This window comes from Arachis ipaensis, chromosome B9 (genome assembly GCF_059453495.1).
Source record: "Arachis ipaensis isolate K30076 ecotype BB chromosome B9, ASM5945349v1, whole genome shotgun sequence".
NCBI lineage: Eukaryota > Viridiplantae > Streptophyta > Magnoliopsida > Fabales > Fabaceae > Arachis > Arachis ipaensis.
The window spans coordinates 109,915,853-109,926,625 of record NC_142444.1 but is presented as its reverse complement, the minus strand read 5'-3'; the positions used below and the strand labels follow the sequence as shown (position 1 = coordinate 109,926,625).

Below are 10,773 nucleotides of genomic sequence, written 5' to 3'. Positions count from 1 at the left end.
TCCATCCAAAATTTGGGTGATTCCTCCATCCCTGGTTGTATGTCTTAAAATATGGATCATTGTTGGGATTTCTAGGACCACTCCCCATGTAATTCACCTGTTCAGAAGAGGGTTGAGCATAATCATAATTATCATTTTGCATAAAGTTACCTGCCATGTCATAGGAGACTTCCTGTGGTGGATTTTGGGTGTTGATAGCTGAGACTTGCATGCCACCCATCTGTTGAGTAAGTAGATTTATTTGCTGAGACATCAGCTTGTTCTGAGCAAGAAGAGCATTAACAGCTTCTACTTCCAACACACCTCTCTTTTGAGAGGTTTCAGAGTTCACAGGATTCCTGTTAGATGAGTAGAGATATTGGTTACTTGCAACTAATTCAATCAGCTCAATAGTCTCCTCTGGTGTCTTCTTCTTGTGCAATGAACCGCCTGCAGAGGTATCTAAGCTCATCTTTGACATCTCTTCTAAGCCTTCATAAAAGATATCCAGTTGGGTCCACTTGGAGAACATGTCAGGAGGGCATTGCCTAGTCAGTAGCTTGTATCTCTCCCAAGCTTCATAAAGAGTTTCACCCTCCTTCTGTCTGAAAGTCTGAACCTCCAACCTAAGCTTAGTCAGCTTCTTTGGTGGCAAAAATTTAGTGAGAAATTCAGTAACGACCTTTTCCCAAGTATTCAGACTCTCCTTTGGTTGGAAATCTAGCCATAGCTTTGCTTTATCCCTCAGAGCAAACGGGAAAAGCATGAGTCTATACACCTCTGGATTCACTCCATTTGTCTTCACAGTATCACATATCTGCAGAAAATCATATATGAACTGATTTGGATCTTCATGAGGAAATCCATGATACTGGGAGTTTTGCTGCACCAGGGTGACCAGTTGTGGCTTCAACTCAAAGTTGTTTGCAGTTATGGGAGGCACCACAATACTTTTTTCCATAGAGATCCGCAGTAGGGGCAGAATAAGAGCCAAGCACTCTCCTCTGTTGATCATCCCCATTCGGATTTACCACATTGGCATTAGCATTATTATTTGCCATAGTGGATTCTGCAGCCTTGCAAAGTCTTGCTTGTTGTAAACGTCACCTGAAAGTTCTTTCAGGTTCAGGATCAAAGTCTAAGAGATATTCTTTGTCTCTGTTCCTGCGCATACACAAGCAGAAAACAAGAAAAAAATGGGACTCTCTACGTCAGAGTGCAGAGAAGTCCCTGTGAAATAACCTGTGTAAAATAATAAAATAAAAATACTAAATAAAAAAATAAAAAAATTTAAAATTTAAAAGAAAAAATAAACAAAAAAATTAAAATAAAATTAACTGGGTAACACCAAACTTAAATTTAGAAATAAAAAAATAATAAATTTTTAGTGCTATTTTATTTATTTAAATATATATTTTTTTATTTTTTTTATTATTTTTTTTTTATAAAAGTAAAAAAAAAAAAGTAAGGTGTAAAGGGGAGGGGGTTTAAACGAAAAGGAAAGAAAGTAAATAATGTAAAGGAAAAACGGAATAAATTAACGTAAAAGGAAAGAAAAAATTAACGTAAAAAAATGCAAAATAGAAATTAATAATAAAATCAAAAATATAAAAAAAAATTATCTAATTTAAGCAATCAAACAACGAATAGTTGTTAATCACAATCAATCCTCGGCAACGGCGCCAAAAACTTGATGCGGTATTTTACAACCATACTTACTAACCGGCAAGTGCACCGGGTCGTACCAAGTAATACCTTACGTGAGTAAAGGTCGATCCCACGAGGATTGATGGACTAACCAACAATAGTGTTTGATAGGCTTAGTTAGACAAACAAAAATTGGTGTTGAGATGCAGTATAAAAGAGATTAAACAATATAAAAAATATTGAAGAAGGGCAAGTAATTAAGTTGGGAATAATATATAGAGAAGGCAGTTAAGGCTTCAGAGTTATCTATTTTCTGGATTGACTTTTCTTATTAACTATTTTAATTATGCAAGATTTAATTCATGGCAAACTATTTATGACTAGACCCTAATTCCTTAGACCTTCCTAGTCTCCTCTAAAATTCATCAACTGCCAATTCCTTGGTCAATTAATTCCAATTAGAGGGTGATGATCGAATCCTAGTTTATATGCCACAAGAATCCTAATTATTCAAAGATAAAGGGATTATATGTCACGTATCCCGTTAAATACAAACAATTAGAAATTCAGGATAATATGTTTTCAAGCTATTGTTCAAGTAAAGAGCTTTTCTAAGTTTTACAAGAACTCAAATAGAACATGGGTCATACTTCCGTTCCACCCAAATTCATAAAATAAAGAACGAAAACAATTATTGAAATATAAATCAAAACATGAATTAAAATAGAAAAATAATATTATCAATCCATAAAATAGACAAAGCTCCTAACATTAACAGTGGAGGTTTAGTTGCTCATGGAAAAGAGAAAATAAAGATTCAGGTAAAAAATGTACCGTTCCAATCTGATGGCATCAGATTCCTTTTTATAACTAATCCTAATAAATTTAAAATCTAATATTTAAATTTAAACTTAAAATAATATCTTTTCCTAATTTAAGATTTGAATTTAAATTTGAATTAATTAACAGATCTTCAGTTGATGGGTGGGAACCACTTGTTCTGTCCATTCTGCAGCTTCTAATCTGTGTTTTCTGGGCTGAAAATTGAATTAAAACATCCCAGAAATCGCCCCCAGCGTTTTTCTGCATTTTCTGCACGTGGCGCATGTGACGCGTCCGCGTCGTCCACGCGTTCGCGTCATTTGTGCAGATTCCAGTCCACGCGTTCGCGTCAGGCACGCGATCGCGTCATTGTGATTTCCTCCATTCCGCGCGGTCGCGTGAGCCATGCGTCCACGTCGGTATTCGCTGGTCATCTCCTTGGCTTCTTCTCTTTCTCTGCAGAAACTCCATCAAATTCCGCCAAATGCTACCTAAAATAAACAGTATTGTACAAAACTCAAAATAACATCCATAGTGGCTAAAATATAATTAATTCTTAATTAAATTCAATAATTTAGATGCAAATTCACTAGGAAAAGATAGACAAGATGCTCACGCATCAGTAATCTAAGAGAATGCTTGGAAATATAGGAGCATGGTGGATGCAGAGAATGAAGATATTTGGGAGTGAAAAATTATCTTTTTAGATATTTTTACTATTTTCTTTGAAATACAAATTACTAAACTATTTTTCATTAGTTTATGCACTAATTTATCCTTCTTCTACATATTACAATTCTATATTACTAATTTTCTTTACTTCATCAGTTAATATAAGTTATTAGTAACCAATATATTATCGTAAATAATTATTGCTGGGTATGATAGATACAATATAACTTAATCCAAAAAATGAACAACAGTAAACCTCAAATATATCCTGAATTTATAAGATATAATTAGTCTATTTTATATTATATAATACAATATAACTTCATACAAATAATCATATAAAGCTACAAAGTACAGCATCAAATATAAGCTGCTATAATAACTTTTTAAGCTACAAAGTAATTTGACCAACTAAACAAAGGGTTTTGGGATTTGAAGGAGTTAACCAAGTTCTCTTTAAAAAGGGATTTTTAGATTTTTGAAAGTGAACCTTTGAATTTTGAAAAGACACATAAGACGAGCAATGATCACTGTATTTTAAAAATAGTTCTATTTTACGTATCTTATTATGGCAATTCTGTAACCCTAGAGAGAGAACCAGCGAGGACGATGTTCTCACTCTCCTACAGGTCTTTTCTTTTTCAGGATATGGACGACGAAGTTCGGAAGAGCTTATTACTTTTCTGTTTACACGATATTTTTGTATTGTTTTAGTATTTATGTTTCCCTCGCCTTTAACATTGCAAGTTCTGTAAGAGGGATAGGATTTTGGTATGAAATGTTTGTAAAGTAATAATATGTATGTGTGTGTGTGTGTGTATTATTTGTAAGTATTGTAATTTGTATTGTAAGTATGGATTTATGCTTTCAAGAATATGGTCTTTGAAAAATACGGTTTAAAGTTTTAAACAGTCTCCTATTTTAGTATTAAGTATTTTAAGAGTCATGGTAATACCCGAGTTATCAAAGTGGCGCAGCCGGAAGCGTGATATTTTGATAGTTAGGGTGTTACACGTTTGTTGTAACTAGTACTCTTAGTCAATTTAAATCACAGACAATTCACTCTTGAACAGGCAACTTATTTAGAAGTGATGTTAGATCATCATATTTTTTATTATTATAAGTCTAAAATTGTAGATTGCTCCACTTTTTGACCTACCACACCTTTTGGCCCACCCACTCGAAAAAATAGATCGTAAGTCTTCTCAATTTTTTTTTCGAATATCATAACAAGTTCAATAGTTTATATCTTATATGTATATAATAACTATTTGTTGAATGCTTTATATTTGTTGAATGATTTATATCATAGGAATGATAGCGGAGTTTGAGTGACCAGTTGAATGAGAGAATGTACTTTTCAAAATGACTTCAATATTCAGGTAATATTTATAACAAAATATTTTTAACATAATTTTTTCAACACACTTATAATTATAATTATATTATTGGTGCTCTAATCAGATTAACGACTCCACACGAATGAGACTTTCTGTGGATCTGGTCACTACTACATAATTGAGTTTTACTAACATTTAAAAAATGTTACCAAATCATATTAAAATATTACCTATGTATATTAGTAACATTTTAAAAAATGTTAAATATACTCTATGTTACTAAATAGTTTTACTAATATTTTTCAAAAGATTTAATAACATTTAGTAAAAATGTTACAATAGACCTTTCTTAGTAACACTTAAAGAAATGTTACAATAGATATATTTTGTAACACTTAGAAAAATGTTACTATAGATATTTTTTGTAACACTTAAAAAATGTTACAATAGATATTTTATGTAACACTTCAAAAAATATTACCATAAATATTTTTTGTAACACTTCAAAAAATGTTACCATAGATATTTTTTGTAACACTTAAAAAATGTTACAAAAGCTCTTTAGTAACATTTTTTTAGTTATATTATACTATTTTTTATTTTTATTATATTATACGTAATATAAATATACTAAAATTAATTAATACAACATGAAATATTTAATTAAATTTACAAATTCACAAAATAAAATTTTTATAGCCTCTTTTATTAATCAATAATCATTGTACAAGTTTGCTTCGTGATGCAAATAAAAAGAAAAAAGAAAAAAATACTTATAACACTTAAACTCTATGAACATTTCATATAAAAAAGAAAAAGAAAAGTGATACTATGTACATAAAAAACTTAGTCCTTGTACTAATCCTAGAAAAATGTATTTATCTGCCGAGCTTGGAAGTAGCACCCATTAAGAAAACCTCTTTAACGTCTTCTGGAATCTCATAAAAAATCACAGCTGCAGTTAAGGTGTTGCTGTGCACGTAATGAGTAGAACTTTATCCTATATTGTGCAGCTAGATTGAATGAATGAGCAGTGGCAGAGTGCCCCACATAACCAACGGGGTGCACAAGACAAGAAGAACCAAATACAAACCATAAAATGACAAAAGCAATTTTGATTACCACAAACAATAGTATATAATATGCAATGAAAATGGAGCAGCTCAATTATATAAGGAGTACTAACAATTAATTATTAATTAATTACTGTAATTAAAGTAAGTTAGCACTTAGCACTAGAATGGAGTCGAAATGTAGTTGTAAGTTGCAAATCAGATACAGGCCAGTGTAGTAGTACTAAATACTAATAGTAAATATGGAGGATGAGGATGCTACCTTGGAAATGAGAGCCTTAATGAAGTCCAGTTAACACCTCTTGGTTGCAGCAAGGTCTCTGTCTCAAGCTTACCTCTTGATTGCAGCAAGCTCTCTATCTCAAGCTTTCCCTTATGCCTGCTCTTTGGATTCACTATATCAACCTATCATTTTTTCTTAACAAGTATTAGTATTCAATTAACATCCTTCAGGTGTGATCCTTTTCTGGATCCTGCACTAATACAGAATGTTTGTAAAGTGTAAACTGACCTCGACATGAGGCAGTAGATTAGATTTGAGATAGACACCAGTAGAAGAGCAATAAATGAACCTTGAAATGGTATGACATGAGATTTAGAACCCAAATTTAATTTGATTATTTCAAACAAGAATTTCATTCATTTAGCATGAGTTGTATACTGAAAATGTAACTTCTATGCCGGTACTTACACTTATTACAGTCTAAAACACAAGAAAGATTCAAACCCAACAGAACTCAAGTCTAAAACTCATGTCTACAAACAGATAAGTTGTATACAAAATTTGAGAGCGAAAATCCAACAAGAGACCCTTCTAGCTCTTCAAAATAAAAATAAAAATAAAAGATACATCTTTTTAGCATGAGTAAGAAAGAAAAAGGACAAACTATAAAGCTCATCAGATTGTGACCGTGCCGTGAAGTAAACTTATTTCTAGTGGAACAAAGCATAGAAATTGAAATGAATATTTGAAAGATAGAGAGAAAACTGACCAGAGGAAGACTGTTACTTCTTGTGTTGATGAGTAACGGATTTTTATCAGGATTTCCCTTATAATCTGTGTAGATTCTCCTACAATTTGTTGAGCTTCCGTTATGGAATTGCCATTTATAGCACCTCAAAAGCAAATCAACAATGGAGAGAAACAAGAACAGGACATGGAGGCGCTACAAACACCGTTAAGCTTAAAAAGGATGCAAATATGCCAAGTAGAAAAAAAGGATGTTACACAGTTCAATTAAAAGTCACAACAAATTTTAATACGATAAAGATTGTATGTCTTCAACTCTATGCACTTACTTTTGTAATTACACAATCACCAAGACTAAAAATGCAATTGCCAATTTCTGCTTGAGCATAGTGGCACTCCACATTTACAATGGTCTCGTCTTCTTCATCCTTGTTACAAATCAGCAACATTGAAAGAAATAAATATATAATCTAATCTAAGGTACGAGTGCAAAAAGAGCAACATATGAGCTTGTGAATTAGTAGTTCAAACTTACTTTATTTTAAACTTTTGGCCTTTATTTTTGTCCTGCATGCTTGAGCAGAAAAAATTAGATAAAAAGGAAACTCATGAAAAGAATCTCAAAAACATTGGGTTATTAACCTTCAATTCGAAACTGATAAGGCATTGCTAGAAAAATTCAATTGCCTAAGCCTACTCAATGACCAAACAACAGAAAAATCAATATAACTGGCGAAACGGTTATTCGAAAGATCAATTCTATTCAAAGATCACACACTGAAGCTCATCCAGCCTGCTCAACTTCATTTTTAGTTGATGAAATAGATGTTTGAATTTTAGTTATAGGTGACTCTATTTTGACAGAGGAAGGCACTGAACTTGTTTGAGAGCTACCAACCAAGGATACTAGAGCTGCAGGGGAATGTGAGATGCCAGACTTGTAACACTGTAAATTATGCAACATGGCATAATAGAACAATGGATCACATTAGAGTGACAAAATCACCATAGTTGTTTTTAACCTACACCAGATTTACTTGATTCTGGTTTCAATATAACATCTTATCCAAATAATTTTAAGATAAAAATTCAAAACAATAGATAAAAAATATACATCTTTAATATCATGATAATGTACAAGAACAATGTGCTCTAACTACCTGCAGACAAAAATAATGTTCAAGTTGACATGAAAAATGATCAACACTAGCAATTTAAGTGATAAGCCCCTTAAGATCCCCTATGGCCTTTTCTAGTTAACCCGAGGATCAAAATGAGTCAGATGCAACTGCAGGGTAGCCTGCTTCAGCCAGCGGCTTTATCAATTTTCAAAATATATTTAATCTCAATCTTTTATTATAAAACCTAACAAACGCTGTTTGTTTGCAAGGTCCAAGTTTGGATTAAGAACAAATTAAACATCATTACCTGAACCATTAACTTGTTGCCAGTGACTTTCAATGAATTGGATAATTAGAACTATTATGCACCAGCTTGCGCAACATATTCATTTGATCCTAATGAAGTACCTTGCTCAATGCACTGGAAGACATCCCTTACTGATGAAAAGGAAAACAAGAGTAATTTATGATGTCAAGGAAACGCTTTCAGAAACTTTTGAAATATCAGCGACTCACTTGTGCAATGTCGAAGAGAGACAAAATTTACTAAGCAAAGATAAAATGCAGCATATGATTCCAAGCTCAGACAAAAAATCTGCAGTCATTTCTTCTTGGTTCCCTCTTGTCAGCTTCTTTATGGCAACAAAGGTTCCATCTTCCAATTTTTCTAAGTATACCTCTGCATACCCTCCCTCCCCAATTACATTATCTGCCAATAACAACAATCATTTTCGATTTAACGAGTAAACTACCATTTCTGACCATAAAAATGTAATAAACTAACACAACCATACTATGGCTGAAGTCATCAGTTGCAGCCTAGAGTTCAGAGAGAGTGAAATTCTTCCATGAAGATTTAAAGTTGGCAAACTCAAAGTCAAAAAAAGAAGGAATGAGATCCTATCTAACCTTCTTACTCTTCCTTCTAGTTAGCTTAGGAACATTCTTTTTAAGAATGTGAAATGGTTGAAATGGCATTTGTGAGCCTTTCTTGAGAAGCTTGAAGAAACTACGCCATTGATTGTTAGCATTAGAACCACCACTTCCTGGTATATCTATATATATTGACTTTATTTAAAATGCAATAACAAAATTTCTCTCTTAAAAATATATAATAAAAAAAGGAAAATTTGTATTAATGAACTAATAAACAATATGTTTATAGAATCATTTGTGTGAACACGACTAAAAGAAAGTATAAACAAGATGATCTTTAAATAAATAAACATATTGTACCAATGCCTTCTTATCTTTTTGCAGTGCTTTAATCTGAAGCAAAGATGGGTGTTAGGACTATCATTTTATATAATTCTCCTACTTTTCAATATAATCATACCTCATTTTTATACAACTTGATCTCATCCTCAAGAGGAGTGATCACACTCTTAAATGGAATATAATCATCATCCTTCTGATCTAAATGTACCCTTCTAAGAGTTGCTTCTGCTACATATTGTGCAGCCAAGGCATCTTTCTTTTCTTCTGTTAGTTTCTTTATTTCTAGATTCTTCACATGAACAGATTTTGAAGTAAATGGATTTTAGAACTTAGCATTGTTTGACATGCTTCTATCTATGTTACAATCTATACTATTACTATATCAGTGTACCTTGTCCTTAAGATGATTCTCGGTTATTCTAAGTTTCTGATCCAGTTTACTAACTTCATTTCTCAGCTGGAATTGGAGAAAAATTAAGTTTTAATCTACTGATAGTGTAAGCATAAATAAATAAATAAACTAAGCATTAAAAGTACCTCTTCTATGGCCTTATCCTTCAGAGCTTCAGTTGCCCTTAAGGCCTTGACTTCACCCTGGCAAGTTGCAAGTTCCTTACTCTTTTTCTGCAATGGTTTCACAACTTAGTTATCATTTTAATAGATGAATACATACTGAGATATGAAATTCTCATACCATATTCATTTTCATTTGGAGTGAACAAAAGTATAAGCAATCATTTTCCTATGTTTTGACTCATTTATTATATAATTGAAGTTAATGATTCCTATGATGAACAAACAAAAGTATTTTTTTTTACAATCAATCCAACTTTAGCATTAGAGAGAATGGATAATTCTTTAGCTTTCTTCAGCAATCTATTCCTTCTCTTCGAAAATGTTACTTGCTGGCTCGTTGAATTGTCGATCCTTCGAATCGCAATCTTTTCTCGCCCCATTGCAATCAATTTTAGGGTTCCTACCTCCTCAAATTAAACATCTCCTTTGATCTGACCTGCTAGATCACGAGTCAACAAATTTATTAAGATCAATTAGCTATTCAACTCTCATGGAGCTAATTGGATTAAAACTTCTACAGATTTAAAGAGAGAATTAGTTCATTTTTACTAAACTCAGACTCTTCTGATTTGAAGAGATTTGAAGAATCAGCAACAACTATGAAAATCAAACCCTAGGAATTTGAAGAGAATCACCTATGATTTCAAATCTTACCTTACTGGAATGAAATTGAGTCTGCGATTGAATCATGCATGAGATCGACGAGGCAGAGTGAGAGATCGAGATGAGGCAAAACCAAAAATTGAGGAGGCAGAACAAGATCGAGAGATTTAGAAAACTGAGAGATTGAGGAGGCAAAGCGAGATTGAAAAATTCAGAGCACTGAGAGTGAGATTGAGAGTGATGGTGGATTTGATTTCAGAGTAATAAGAATTTTTTTTTATTTATAAAATTAGGAATAGGTAACAGTTTTTGTAAACTTTTTATAAAAATTAAACCCATTTACTAACATTTTATTAAAAATGTTACTTAATATTTAATTTTATTATAATTACTAACATTTTAATAAATGTTACAAGATAAATGTTACTAAATGTGTGAAATGTAGTAGTGGATTTTAGAGGAGTACAACAATTTATGTCTCGTAATCTAAGAGAATGCTTGGAAATATAGGAGCATGGTGGATGCAAAGAATGAAGATATTTGAGAGTGAGGAATTATCTTTTTAGATATTTTTACTATTTTCTTTGAAAGATAAATTACTAAGCTATTTTTCATTAGTTTATACACTAATTTATCCTTCTTCTACATATTACAATTCTATATTACTAATTTTCTTTACTTTATCAGTTAATATAAGTTATTAGTAACCAATATATTATCGTAACTAATTATTGCTGGGTATGATAGATACA

At 32.0% G+C, this 10,773-nt stretch overlaps 1 non-coding gene across 1 annotated transcript; it reads left to right on the top strand.

Moving 5' to 3' along the window:
• The first annotated feature begins 509 nt into the window (after window positions 1–509).
• On the top strand, window positions 510–613 carry LOC148545876 (small nucleolar RNA R71). Its single transcript, XR_015900468.1, has one exon. It is a non-coding gene; the product is annotated as a small nucleolar RNA R71 (small nucleolar RNA).
• The last annotated feature ends 10,160 nt before the right edge of the window (window positions 614–10,773 follow it).